The 14,052-nt window shown below is 39.8% G+C and overlaps 1 protein-coding gene across 5 annotated transcripts in view; it reads right to left on the minus strand.

The window, feature by feature from the left end:
- LOC123747665 (E3 ubiquitin-protein ligase TRIM32-like) overlaps positions 1–14,052 on the minus strand; it is a 335,458-nt gene that overhangs the window by 16,474 nt on the left and 304,932 nt on the right. The gene's annotated exons all lie outside the window — the stretch shown is intronic.

Genomic DNA, 14,052 nt, shown 5'->3' on the forward strand with positions numbered 1-14,052 from the left:
TCGGGTTACGAGGGTTGCCTCAGGATACGAGTTTGTTGATACGCGTACGGGCCGACCTAGCACGTGGTGGCTCGGCGATTGCCGCTCAGTTTGCCAGTGCCTAGCACCCAGTGACTATCCCACCTGAATTCTTCACAAGGATTTACCATTTATTTTCGGAGTTTTTGCTATTTGAGCATAAAATGTGTTATAATATACATCGCAATGGGTCCCAAGAAAGCCAGTGGTAAGGTTCAAGGCAAGAAATCGCATGTGAGGATGACAATAGAGGAAAAGCAAGAGATCATTCGGAAGCATGAAAATGGTGCACGTGTTGTTGAACTTTGTAGGCAGTACAACAAATCCACGTTAACGATATGCACTATACTTTCTAAGAAAAAGGACATTATGAGTGTCAAAGTGGCAAAAGGAGTATCAACAATCACGAAACAAAGACCACAAATACTTGAGGAATTGGAAAAGTTGTTATTAATTTGGATACACAACAAGGAGTTTAACCCTTAAAGTGCGCATCACTTCATATGAAGTGTAAATCATTTTACCAGTCAACTGAGCTTCACTTCATATGAAGTGTATGGGTACCGCGCACGATTTGAATGGCCCGCGGTGTAGCTGGGGGTCCCATACGCTGCCCAGGGGCTCTAGTAAACAGCGGCCATTTTGAAAAAAATTCCCGCTCACGATCCGAAGGCATGGGAGGCCTCAGTTTAGCGAGAGTCACCATGGCGAGCGCACGGTCAAACGCCTCATGGGCACGCACCACTCAGTCCCTCACCCCAGAGCAAATAGCCCACGAATTATTCTCTGAAGGTGAAGAAAGTGTGTTTGACGATTCAGACAACGATGAGGATTATACACAGTTGTCGGGTGATAGTAGCAGCAGCAGTGAAAGTGAGAATGACCGCCATGCCATGGCGAGGCCTATACGCTCACCGATGCCTCCTCGCCCAGTTTCTACCCCAATTCTACCACGACCTCACAGTTCCTGTGGATATTTTCTGTTTGAGGGTGACGAGTCAGAGGGAGGTGACTCCTTTTCTGGGTTTAGTGACTCAGATCACAGTTTCATTGAGCCTGTGGCTGGTACCAGTGGTGTAACTGGGCGAGAAATTGTCGCGTCAGCAGCATCTCGCCCGGCCAAGCGCCACCGCATGGCACCACATGAGGGACCAAGACCCTCGTGTTCACGTGCATCCACCTCACGTGCACCCACCTCACGTGCACGTAGCCGCCGTGCTTCTCGCAGACGGTATTCAGCTCCTGGTCGCCGGTATGCATCGCTTCCTCGCCGTCTTTCCTCTGCATCTCGCAGGACGCCTGGTGTACTTGAGTGGAGTGATGGTGACGATTTTATTCCTAATATTCCTCACTTTGACGATAAAGATGTAGGGATTACAAACCTTTTCCCTAATCAAGGTGAGGACATGGCTGAGATGGAATATTTTACAGCATTCTATGATGAACACACTCATGGAATACATTGTACACCAAACGAACCTGCATGCTGCTTACCTGATTGAGAGGGAAATCACAGAATTTTCTCGACTGCAGCGTTGGAAAAATACCACAGTGGCGGAAATGTATGTGTTTTTGGCACTCTGTTTGTTGATGAAGCACTGTCACAAACATGCAATAAATGACTATTGGAGCAAGGACAAGACAATACCAACACCTTTATTCGGGAAATATATGTCACGAGACAGGTTTCAGATACTCCTCAGGTGTCTACATTTTGGAAGTGTTCAGGACCGAACACCTGATGATAGACTGTGGCGAGTGAGGCACTACATGAACGATGTTATTGGAAAATTCAGAGATTTTTACGTACCAGCACAGAAGCTGGTGGTTGATGAATCTCTCATACTTTTCAAGGGACGTGTTCCATTCAAACAGTACATTCCCTCAAAACGAAACCGATTTGGCCTGAAATTTTTTGTTCTTTGTGATTGTGAGACAGGATACGTGTTACACATGATTCTGTACTCGGCTAGTGATGTAGACATTCCCGGTAACGACGAACATAGATTCTCGGGGAGTGTAGTGAAGACCATCATGGCTCCGTGGATGAACAAGGGACACATTTTATACACAGATAATTACTATACAAGTCCCTTGCTAGCTCGGTTCTTGCTAGAAAATAGAACCGGATTGGTTGGTACAGTAAAGCCACAACGAAGGGAAATGCCTGTGTTTGACAACGACATTGCAGTTGGTGAGTGTCAGAGAAGGAAAAGTGATAACATTCTGTCAGTTCGGTGGAAAGACAAAAGAGAGGTGAACTTGTTGACAACAATTCATGATGGAACAATGGTGAACAGTGGGAAAGTGAGCCATAAAACAAACGCACCACTATATAAGCCAGACTGTGTTTTAGACTATAATATCAACATGCGGTTGATTGATAAATCAGACATGATGATTGGCACTGCAGAGTGTGTGCGGAAGACATGTAGGTGGACGAAAAAAGTGTTCTTCCATCTTGTGGACATGAGCATGCTGAACTGTTTCAACATGTACCTTGTGAGAACTGGACATAAGCCCACTTTCCGTGACTTTGTATTTGATGCTGCAATACAGTTATTAGGAAAGTTTGCAAAAGATGTCCCAGGTATTCAGCGGCCCATCATAAACCCACTGTTGCAGCATGCTGGTACTCCACGCCTCGCTCACACTGAAGGCTTCCTAGCACACAAACTTAAGTATTTGCCACCTGGTGTGAAGCGTGCAATAGCCCAACGTGATTGCTTGGTGTGTAAAACAACGACACGTAGAGACAAGAAACGGAAGCTTGTGCAAACATGGTGTGAAACGTGTGGTATCCCATTATGTGCTGTCGACTGCTTCAATGACTACCACAGTCTAGAAATCTTCTAAGTGTGCTTCAAAGTGTGTATAGCGTGTGCGAGTGTGTAAATATGTAAACATATAAGCAGATAGCGTGTGCGTGTGTGTAAATATATACAAATATAAGCAGAACATACAATATAATAGACTGTAATGACATATTATATTGCCGTAATTGAAAACATTTGTGTGCGCCTGTGTATACTCAAATATGCAACAATTATTGATACAAAATATGTTCAAACAGTATTTGAAACACAATTAGTGAAAAAAAATTAGATAAAATGCGCTTAGACATTGTAAATAAATAGCGCGAAAATATATTTGTGGCAACTCTGGCTGTTTGAGGACCGCGCGCAACACCTCCCGGGCGTGTACTGCATGAGCGAACATGCAGATTGTGACGTCATCACCGAGCTTCTCGGCTCTACTGCAACAAAAGTAAGTACAATAGAATTTTTTTTTATTTTTCCCGGTATCAGTGAACAGAACTTAACAGATTAGCAAAAAAAAAAAATTTTTTTTTTTTCAAAATGACATGCGCCTGTGCGGATGGCAGGATATTAGACCCCGAGCATGTTAAGGGTTAAGGGTGATAGTGTTTCGGAGGCCATCATTTGTGAGAAAGCCAGAGTATTGCACGAAGACCTTGTAAAGAAAACCCCTGGAACGAGTGCAGAAAGAGACTTTAAGGCAAGCAGGGGATGGTTTGAGAAATTTAGAAAAAGAAGCGGTATTCATAGTGTTGTGAGGCATGGGGAGGCTGCCAGCTCAGACAAACCAGCCGCCGAGAAATTTATTGAAGAATTTAAGGAGTTTGCAGAGGCTGAGGGTTACCTACCGCAACAGGTGTTTAATTATGATGAAACAGGACTGTTCTTTAAAAGATTGCCTAAGAGGACATACATTACCAAGGAGGAAAAAGCATTCCCCGGACACAAGCCTATGAAAGATAGGTTTACGCTTGTGCTGTGTTCAAATGCGAGTGGCGATTTGAAAATTAAACCCTTGCTAGTGTATCATTCTGAAAATCCAAGGGTTTTCAAACAGTATAAAGTGCAGAAAACCCAAATGTATGTGATGTGGAAGGCTAATAATAAGACATGGGTGCCAAGGATTTTTTTTATGGAGTGGGTGAAGTGGTGTGCCCTGCCATAGAAAAATATCTGCAGGATAACATTTGCCACTCAAGGCCCTGCTTCTCCCCGACAATGCTCCTGCTCATCCTCCAGACTTGGAAGATGATTTGTTGCCCAGATACAATAAATTTCTCACAGTAAAGTTCCTTCCGCCTAACACCACTCCTCTAATTCAGCCTATGGACCAGAAAATCATAGCGAATTTTAAGAAACTTTATGAAAGGGCACTTTTCCGGAAATGTTTTGATGTGACTGAAGCCACAAACCTCACTCTCAAAGAGTTCTGGAAAGACCATTTTAACATTTGTAGTGCTTTAAAACTCGTTGACAAAGCCTGGCAAGAAGTGACTCAAAGAACCCTGATCTCTGGCTGGAAAAAAATTGTGGCCTGAATGTGTGACAGAACAAGACTTTGCGGGGTTTGAGCCTGTAAATGATGTGCCTATTGTTGAGGAAATTGTTACTCTGGGCCGGCAAATGGGCTTGGAATTGGATGGTGATGTGGAGGAGTTGGTGGAAGAACACAACGAAGAACTGACCACCGAAGAACTCCAAGCCCTTCAAAAGGAACAGCAAGATGACCGAGCTGATGATTCTCCAGTGGAGAAGGATGAGGCAATAGCGAGTGTCCCTTCTGCAGAAATTAAGAAGGTGTGTCAGATGTGGGAAGAGATTCAAACTTTTATTGAAAAGATTCACCCAGAGAATGCTGTAGTAGGCCGTTGCCTTAATCTTTTCAATGACAATGAGATGCCTCACTACAGAGACATCTTGCGCAGATGGGAAAAAACAAGCTTCCATGGACAGATATGTTGTGAGAACATCGAGCAGTGAGCCACAACCAGGACCTAGTGTTATGCAGGCAAAATGTGCCAGAGAATGCACCCCTGAGAGGTCCTCACTGCCTGATGTTATAATGGAAGGGGACTCTTCTTCCAAACAGTAACTCCTCTCCTCCTCTCCCCTCCTCACCATCGTCCATACACCTACAGCATTCATCACCAATGGTAAGTAATAACTTGAACAAAAAATACTTTTGTCAGTTGGTGCAGTAATTGGCGAATGACATTTGTCGCTTGGCACAGTGCAGTGGTTAAGGTGTTATGCGCACCCCTGATTGAGCAAAATTATACGCTATTTGTATTTCAGAGGGTTTGTAGTGTAGATTTAGTTGAATTAAGTATAAAATTTAGTTTGAAGTGAGGTTTTTGGGTAGTCTGGAACGGATTAATTCATTTCCCATTATTTCTTATGGGGAAATTAGCTTCGGGTTACGAGCTGTCTCCAGGAACGGATTAAACTCTTAAACCGAGGTATCACTGTATTACAATATTAATGTAATTCTTAACTTAGCTAATTATTTGTATTCCATTTGATTAATTATTTGAATCTCAGTTCGTTTACTCTAGAAATCTTAATTGATTAATTATCTAATTTCCCACTCTTCTGTTCTTTATTATATTTACTTTTATATCTGGTAAATTTTATTACTTATATACAGTATCTGCTAAATTTTATTACTTACATATCTGCTGAATAATATTTGCAATCACTTCTCTATTCTTGCATTTTTTCTTTTCAAATACAGTGCATCATCTCTCTAACAGACCCAGCTCTAACAAATTCCCGGATGGTATAAATGAATTGCATTTGGCACTAAATGTTCAGTGTTCATTTTTGAACATACAAAAATTCATTTGTGTTGTTCCACTGATGGTGATGACCTAGTCCGGCATGGCAGGGCTGTGAGAGCTGTGTACTGTACACACTCTCCACATCGTTCACTTCAATATCCATATCACTAGTAGCAGATACCTGTGTTATGTCTTTTTCCAGATTTGGGTTATCAAAATCACTGGCATGCTCATCTTGAAGCAATATGCCTTCTTAAAAACATGGCCGACTAGGGCTGGGAGCTCGATATGGATGAATACGACATGGTTGCTACCTTGAATATGAGCCTACCCATGACTGTGGGGAATGCTGGGAATTTTTTTCAATCATAAGAACATAAGAACATAAGAACAAAGGTAACTGCAGAAGGCCTATTGGCCCATACGAGGCAGCTCCTATTCTATAACCACCCAATCCCACTCATATACTTGTCCAACCCGTGCTTGAAACAATCGAGGGACCCCACCTCCACAATGTTACGCGGCAATTGGTTCCACAAATCAACAACCCTGTTACTGAACCAGTATTTACCCAAGTCTTTCCTAAATCTAAACTTATCCAATTTATACCCATTGTTTCGTGTTCTGTCCTGTGTTGATACTTTTAATACCCTATTAATATCCCCCCGGTTATGTCCATTCATCCACTTGTAAACCTCTATCATGTCACCCCTAACTCTTCGCCTTTCCAGTGAATGCAACTTAAGCTTTGTTAATCTTTCTTCATATGAAAGATTTCTAATTTGGGGAATTAACTTAGTCATCCTACGCTGGACACGTTCAAGTGAATTTATATCCATTCTATAATATGGCGACCAAAACTGAACTGCATAATCTAAATGGGGCCTAACTACAATTTTTACTATAACTACAACGGTTATAATTTATTAACCGCAGCGTTAGTAACAAGACACCTGGTGTGGTTCTCAATCTATATCTTGCTCTAGTTAGGCCCCATTTAGATTATGCAGTTCGGTTTTGGTCGCCATATTATAGAATGGATATAAATTCACTTGAACGTGTCCAGCGTAGGATGACTAAGTTAATTCCCCAAATTAGAAATCTTTCATATGAAGAAAGATTAACAAAGCTTAAGTTGCATTCACTGGAAAGACGAAGAGTTAGGGGTGACAGAAAGTAAAGGAAGTACCTAAGCAAACATTAGTTGTGGGAGATTCCCAGATAAGGTATTTGGATAGAACGTTTTGTGCTAGAGATAGGGGGAACAGGTTAAGGGTTTGCTATCCCGGAGCTGGCATTGGTGATATTATAAACAACATGAATGATATTATGGCTGGTAATGGGAACAATCCCATTATTTGCATTAGCGTGGGAGGAAATGATGTTGGTCGAGTCAGGAGTGAGGAACTGATTCAGAGGTATAAAACAGCCATAGAGTTAGTTAGGAGCAAGGGAGGAATCCCGATCATATGTGGCATTCTTCCAAGAAAGGGAGTGGGAAATGAATGGATATCGAGGGCACTTGGTGTCAATTGCCGGCTGGAAAGATATTGCAAATCAAATGCAATATCTTTCATAGACAACTGGGAACACTTCTATGGAAGAAATGAAATGTATGCTCGTGATGGGGTGCATCTATCGAGAGCTGGGGTTGTTGCTGTTGCGAACTCGCTAGAAGAAGTGGTTAGAGGTGTTTGTTTGGGTTTAAACTGTTAGTAGATAGAGGTATGGGAATTGATTTGGAGGAAGGAGGTAATAAAAGTATGTGTTTGTGGGAGAAAGGAATTGGCAAAACGATCAGGGAAAGAGAAGGTCCGCAAAATAACAATTCACTTAGGGTATATTACACTAACAGTAGAAGTCTAAGAAATAAAATTAACGAATTAAATGCTCTTGTCTGCACAGAAAAAATAGATATTATTGCACTTACCGAAACGTGGATGAATGTAGAAAATAGAGAACTATTAGCTGAATATCAAATATATGGATTTAAACTATTTCACACAGATAGATATATTAGACGAGGAGGTGGAGTAGCCATATATGTTAGGGACAATTTGAAATGTAGTCTCAAAGAGGGAATCAAAACAGAGCCACACACAGAAACTATTTGGATTGAATTAAACGAAAAAGCTAATAATATTATAATAGGAGTAATATATAGGCCACCAAATTTAGACAGAATGGAAGCAAAGCATCTATGGGATGAAATATCTAGAGCATCTAGATCTAACAGTATTTATGTCATGGGTGACTTTAATTTTAGCGGAATAAACTGGTTGAACAAAACAGGGAATAGTGAAGCAGAAGATTTTCTAGAATTAATTGACGATTGCTTTCTTACGCAACACATTAAGGAACCAACACGGGAAAATAATATTTTAGATTTAGTGTTAACTAACAGGGAAACGCAAATTAATGACATCGAAATAGGGAGTGAGCTAGGGAGCAGTGATCACAAAGAAATCAGATTTAGCATAGAATGGAATAGACCAGTAGGAGAAAATTCTGTTAAAGTGCCAGATTTTCGAAAAGCTGATTTTAATAGCCTAAGAAATTTTTTGGGTCAAATTGATTGGAAAGGCTTGGGTATGGGGTGTGGGCCGGTCTTGGAGCGAGACATGAACCCAGCGATAGGTGACTTAAATGGGGATTTCGATGTGGATTCAATATATAACTTATTTAAGAATATTCTAAACAAAGCACAGGAACGTAGTATACCATACAAATTGAATAGATCGTATACTAATGACCCAAAGTGGATAACAAAGAATTTGAAGAACCTTATAGGTAAAAAGAGAGCTTGGTACAAAAGGATTAAAAATGGGGAGGTCACTTTAGAACAGGAATTCGTACAACTGGTTAGAAATGTTAAAAAAGAGATAAGGAAAGCAAAAAGAAACTATGAAGTTCGCATAGCAGGGCAAGCAAAGACAAATCCTAAAGGGTTTTTTCAGTTATATCATACAAAGACTAGGGAAAGGATAGGTCCATTAAAAACTGAGACAGGTCAAATAACAGATAGTGATGAAGAAATGAGTAGTATTTTTAATAAATATTTTGTATCTGTATTTACTAAAGAGGAACTTAACAATATGCCTTCAGCCGAACAAGTCTATGTGGGTGGGGACGAGGACAGGTTGACGAGTTTAGCAGTTACCAGGGAGGATGTTCTTAAACAAATAGTAAAACTCAAACCAAACAAATCCCCAGGGCCGGATGAAGTGTTTGCTAGGGTGCTTAAAGAATGCAAAGAGGAGCTTTGTGACCCACTGTCAACCATATTTAATAAATCAATAGTCAGGCAGAGTGCCAGAGTTTTGGAAAGTTGCTAATGTGATACCAGTTTTTAAGAAAGGAGATAGATCACTTGCGTCTAACTATCGACCAATTAGCCTAACGTCTATTGTGGGAAAGTTACTCGAATCTATAATAGCAAATAAAATTCGTCTTCATCTTGAAAATCATAAATTAATAATTGAGTCGCAACATGGTTTTATAAATGGCCGTTCATGTTTAACAAATTTGTTATCTTTTTATTCTAGCATTGTTGAGGCAGTTGATAGTGGTAAGGATTGCGATGTTGTATACCTTGACTTTAGCAAAGCTTTTGATACAGTGCCACATGAAAGACTGATTAAAAAGATAGAGTCTCATGGTATTGGGGGTGCTATATTAAGCTGGATTAGGGCATGGCTATACCAAAGGAAACAGAGAGTTAGTATAAATGGAATCAAGTCAGAGTGGGAAAATGTTGTAAGTGGAGTGCCTCAAGGCTCTGTCCTGGGACCTCTGTTGTTTATAATATATATAAATGATTTAGATTCAGGTTTGAGTAGCAACATTTGCAAATTTGCCGATGATACGAAAATCGGTAGGGAAATTAATTCGGAGGAGGACTCACTATCACTTCAAGTTGATCTAGATAGGGTTTTGAAATGGTCAAAGGATTGGCAGATGCAGTTTAATGCTGATAAATGTAAAGTTCTGAGGTTAGGTAATGATGATAGAGTTACAAGATACGAGCTAGATGGTGTTGTGATTGCGAAGTCGGATTGCGAAAGGGATCTGGGAGTTATGATTAGTAAGAATTTAAAACAAAAGGATCAATGCATAAATGTTCGTAATAAGGCAAATCGGACACTTGGATTTATTAATCGCAGCGTTAGTAACAAGACACCTGGTGTGGTTCTCAAGCTATATCTTGCTCTAGTTAGGCCCCATTTAGATTATGCAGTTCAGTTTTGGTCGCCATATTATAGAATGGATATAAATTCACTTGAACGTGTCCAGCGTAGGATGACTAAGTTAATTCCCCAAATTAGAAATCTTTCATATGAAGAAAGATTAACAAAGCTTAAGTTGCATTCACTGGAAAGGCGAAGAGTTAGGGGTGACATGATAGAGGTTTACAAGTGGATGAATGGACATAACCGGGGGGATATTAATAGGGTATTAAAAGTATCAACACAGGACAGAACACGAAACAATGGATATAAATTGGATAAGTTTAGATTTAGGAAAGACTTGGGTAAATACTGGTTCAGTAACAGGGTTGTTGATTTGTGGAACCAATTGCCGCGTAACATTGTGGAGGTGGGGTCCCTCGATTGTTTCAAGCACGGGTTGGACAAGTATATGAGTGGGATTGGGTGGTTATAGAATAGGAGCTGCCTCGTATGGGCCAATAGGCCTTCTGCAGTTACCTTTGTTCTTATGTTCTTATGTTCTTATGATAGAGGTTTACAAGTGGATGAATGGACATAACCGGGGGGATATTAATAGGGTATTAAAAGTATCAACACAGGACAGAACACGAAACAATGGGTATAAATTGGATAAGTTTAGATTTAGGAAAGACTTGGGTAAATACTGGTTCAGTAACAGGGTTGTTGATTTGTGGAACCAATTGCCGCGTAACATTGTGGAGGTGGGGTCCCTCGATTGTTTCAAGCACGGGTTGGACAAGTATATGAGTGGGATTGGGTGGTTATAGAATAGGAGCTGCCTCGTATGGGCCAATAGGCCTTCTGCAGTTACCTTTGTTCTTATGTTCTTATGTTCTTAAATCCAAGTGTCCGATTTGCCTTATTACGAACATTTATGCATTGATCCTTTTGTTTTAAATTCTTACTAATCATAACTCCCAGATCCCTTTCGCAATTCGACTTCCCAATCACAACACCATCTAGCTCGTATCTTGTAACCCTATCATCATTACCTAACCTCAGAACTTTACATTTATCAGCATTAAACTGCATCTGCCAATCCTTCGACCATTTCAAAATCCTATCTAGATCAACTTGAAGTGATAGTGAGTCCTCCTCCGAATTAATTTCCCTACCGATTTTCGTATCATCGGCAAATTTGCAAATGTTGCTACTCAAACCTGAATCTAAATCATTTATATATATTATAAACAACAGAGGTCCCAGGACAGAGCCCTGAGGCACCCCACTTACAACATTTTCCCACTCTGACTTGACTCCATTTATACTAACTCTCTGTTTCCTTTGGTATAGCCATGCCCTAATCCAGCTTAATAAAGCACCCCCAATACCATGAGAGACTATCTTTTTAATCAGTCTTTCATGTGGCACTGTATCAAAAGCTTTGCTAAAGTCAAGGTACACAACATCGCAATCCTTACCACTATCAACTGCCTGAACAATGCTAGAATAAAAGGATAACAAATTTGTTAAACATGAACGGCCATTTATAAAACCATGTTGCGACTCAATTATTAATTTATATTTTTCAAGATGAAGACGAATTTTATTTGCTATTATAGATTCGAGTAACTTTCCCACAATAGACGTTAGGCTAATTGGTCGATAGTTAGACGCAAGTGATCTATCTCCTTTCTTAAAAACTGGTATCACATTAGCAACTTTCCAAAACTCTGGCACTCTACCTGACTCTATTGATTTATTAAATATGGTTGACAGTGGGTCACAAAGCTCCTCTTTGCATTCTTTAAGCACCCTGGCAAACACTTCATCCGGCCCTGGGGATTTGTTTGGTTTGAGTTTTACTATTTGTTTAAGAACATCCTCCCTGGTAACTGTTAAACTCGTCAACCTGTCCTCGTCCCTACCCACATAGACTTGTTCGGCTGAAGGCATATTGTTAAGTTCCTCTTTAGTAAATACAAATACAAAATATTTATTAAAAATACTACTCATCTCTTCATCACTATCTGTTATTTGACCTGTCTCAGTTTTTAATGGACCTATCCTTTCCCTAGTCTTAGTACGATATAACTGAAAAAAACCCTTTAGGATTTGTCTTTGCTTGCCCTGCTATGCGAACTTCATAGTTTCTTTTTGCTTTCCTTATCTCTTTTTTAACATTTCTAACCAGTTGTACGAATTCCTGTTCTAAAGTGACCTCCCCATTTTTAATCCTTTTGTATCAAGCTCTCTTTTTACCTATAAGGTTCTTCAAATTCTTTGTTATCCACTTTGGGTCATTAGTATTCGATCTATTCAATTTGTATGGTATACTACGTTCCTGTGCTTTGTTTAGAATATTCTTAAATAAATTATAAGAACATAAGAACATAAGAACATAAGAACAAAGGTAACTGCAGAAGGCCTATTGGCCCATACGAGGCAGCTCCTATTCTATAACCACCCAATCCCACTCATATACTTGTCCAACCCGTGCTTGAAACAATCGAGGAACCCCACCTCCACAATGTTACGCGGCAATTGGTTCCACAAATCAACAACCCTGTTACTGAACCAGTATTTACCCAAGTCTTTCCTAAATCTAAACTTATCCAATTTATAACCATTGTTTCGTGTTCTGTCCTGTGTTGATACTTTTAATACCCTATTAATATCCCCCCGGTTATGTCCATTTATCCACTTGTAAACCTCTATCATGTCACCCCTAACTCTTCGCCTTTCCAGTGAATGCAACTTAAGCTTTGTTAATCTTTCTTCATATGAAAGATTTCTAATTTGGGGAATTAACTTAGTCATCCTACGCTGGACACGTTCAAGTGAATTTATATCCATTCTATAATATGGCGACCAAAACTGAACTGCATAATCTAAATGGGGCCTAACTAGAGCAAGATATAGCTTGAGAACCACACCAGGTGTCTTGTTACTAACGCTGCGATTAATAAATCCAAGTGTCCGATTTGCCTTATTACGAACATTTATGCATTGATCCTTTTGTTTTAAATTCTTACTAATCATAACTCCCAGATCCCTTTCGCAATCCGACTTCGCAATCACAACACCATCTAGCTCGTATCTTGTAACTCTATCATCATTACCTAACCTCAGAACTTTACATTTATCAGCATTAAACTGCATCTGCCAATCCTTTGACCATTTCAAAACCCTATCTAGATCAACTTGAAGTGATAGCGAGTCCTCCTCCGAATTAATTTCCCTACCGATTTTCGTATCATCGGCAAATTTGCAAATGTTGCTACTCAAACCTGAATCTAAATCATTTATATATATTATAAACAACAGAGGTCCCAGGACAGAGCCTTGAGGCACTCCACTTACAACATTTTCCCACTCTGACTTGATTCCATTTATACTAACTCTCTGTTTCCTTTGGTATAGCCATGCCCTAATCCAGCTTAATATAGCACCCCCAATACCATGAGACTCTATTTTTTTAATCAGTCTTTCATGTGGCACTGTATCAAAAGCTTTGCTAAAGTCAAGGTATACAACATCGCAAGCCTTACCACTATCAACTGCCTCAACAATGCTAGAATAAAAAGATAACAAATTTGTTAAACATGAACGGCCATTTATAAAACCATGTTGCGACTCAATTATTAATTTATGTTTTTCAAGATGAAGACGAATTTTATTTGCTATTATAGATTCGAGTAACTTTCCCACAATAGACGTTAGGCTAATTGGTCGATAGTTAGACGCAAGTGATCTATCTCCTTTCTTAAAAACTGGTATCACATTAGCAACTTTCCAAAACTCTGGCACTCTGCCTGACTCTATTGATTTATTAAATATGGTTGACAGTGGGTCACAAAGCTCCTCTTTGCATTCTTTAAGCACCCTAGCAAACACTTCATCCGGCCCTGGGGATTTGTTTGGTTTGAGTTTTACTATTTGTTTAAGAACATCCTCCCTGGTAACTGCTAAACTCGTCAACCTGTCCTCGTCCCCACCCACATAGACTTGTTCGGCTGAAGGCATATTGTTAAGTTCCTCTTTAGTAAATACAGATACAAAATATTTATTAAAAATACTACTCATCTCTTCATCACTATCTGTTATTTGACCTGTCTCAGTTTTTAATGGACCTATCCTTTCCCTAGTCTTAGTACGATATAACTGAAAAAACCCTTTAGGATTTGTCTTTGCTTGCCCTGCTATGCGAACTTCATAGTTTCTTTTTGCTTTCCTTATCTCTTTTTTAACATTTCTAACCAGTTG

The sequence above is a fragment of the Procambarus clarkii genome, chromosome 37, assembly GCF_040958095.1.
Source record: "Procambarus clarkii isolate CNS0578487 chromosome 37, FALCON_Pclarkii_2.0, whole genome shotgun sequence".
NCBI classification, from domain to species: Eukaryota; Metazoa; Arthropoda; class Malacostraca; order Decapoda; family Cambaridae; genus Procambarus; species Procambarus clarkii.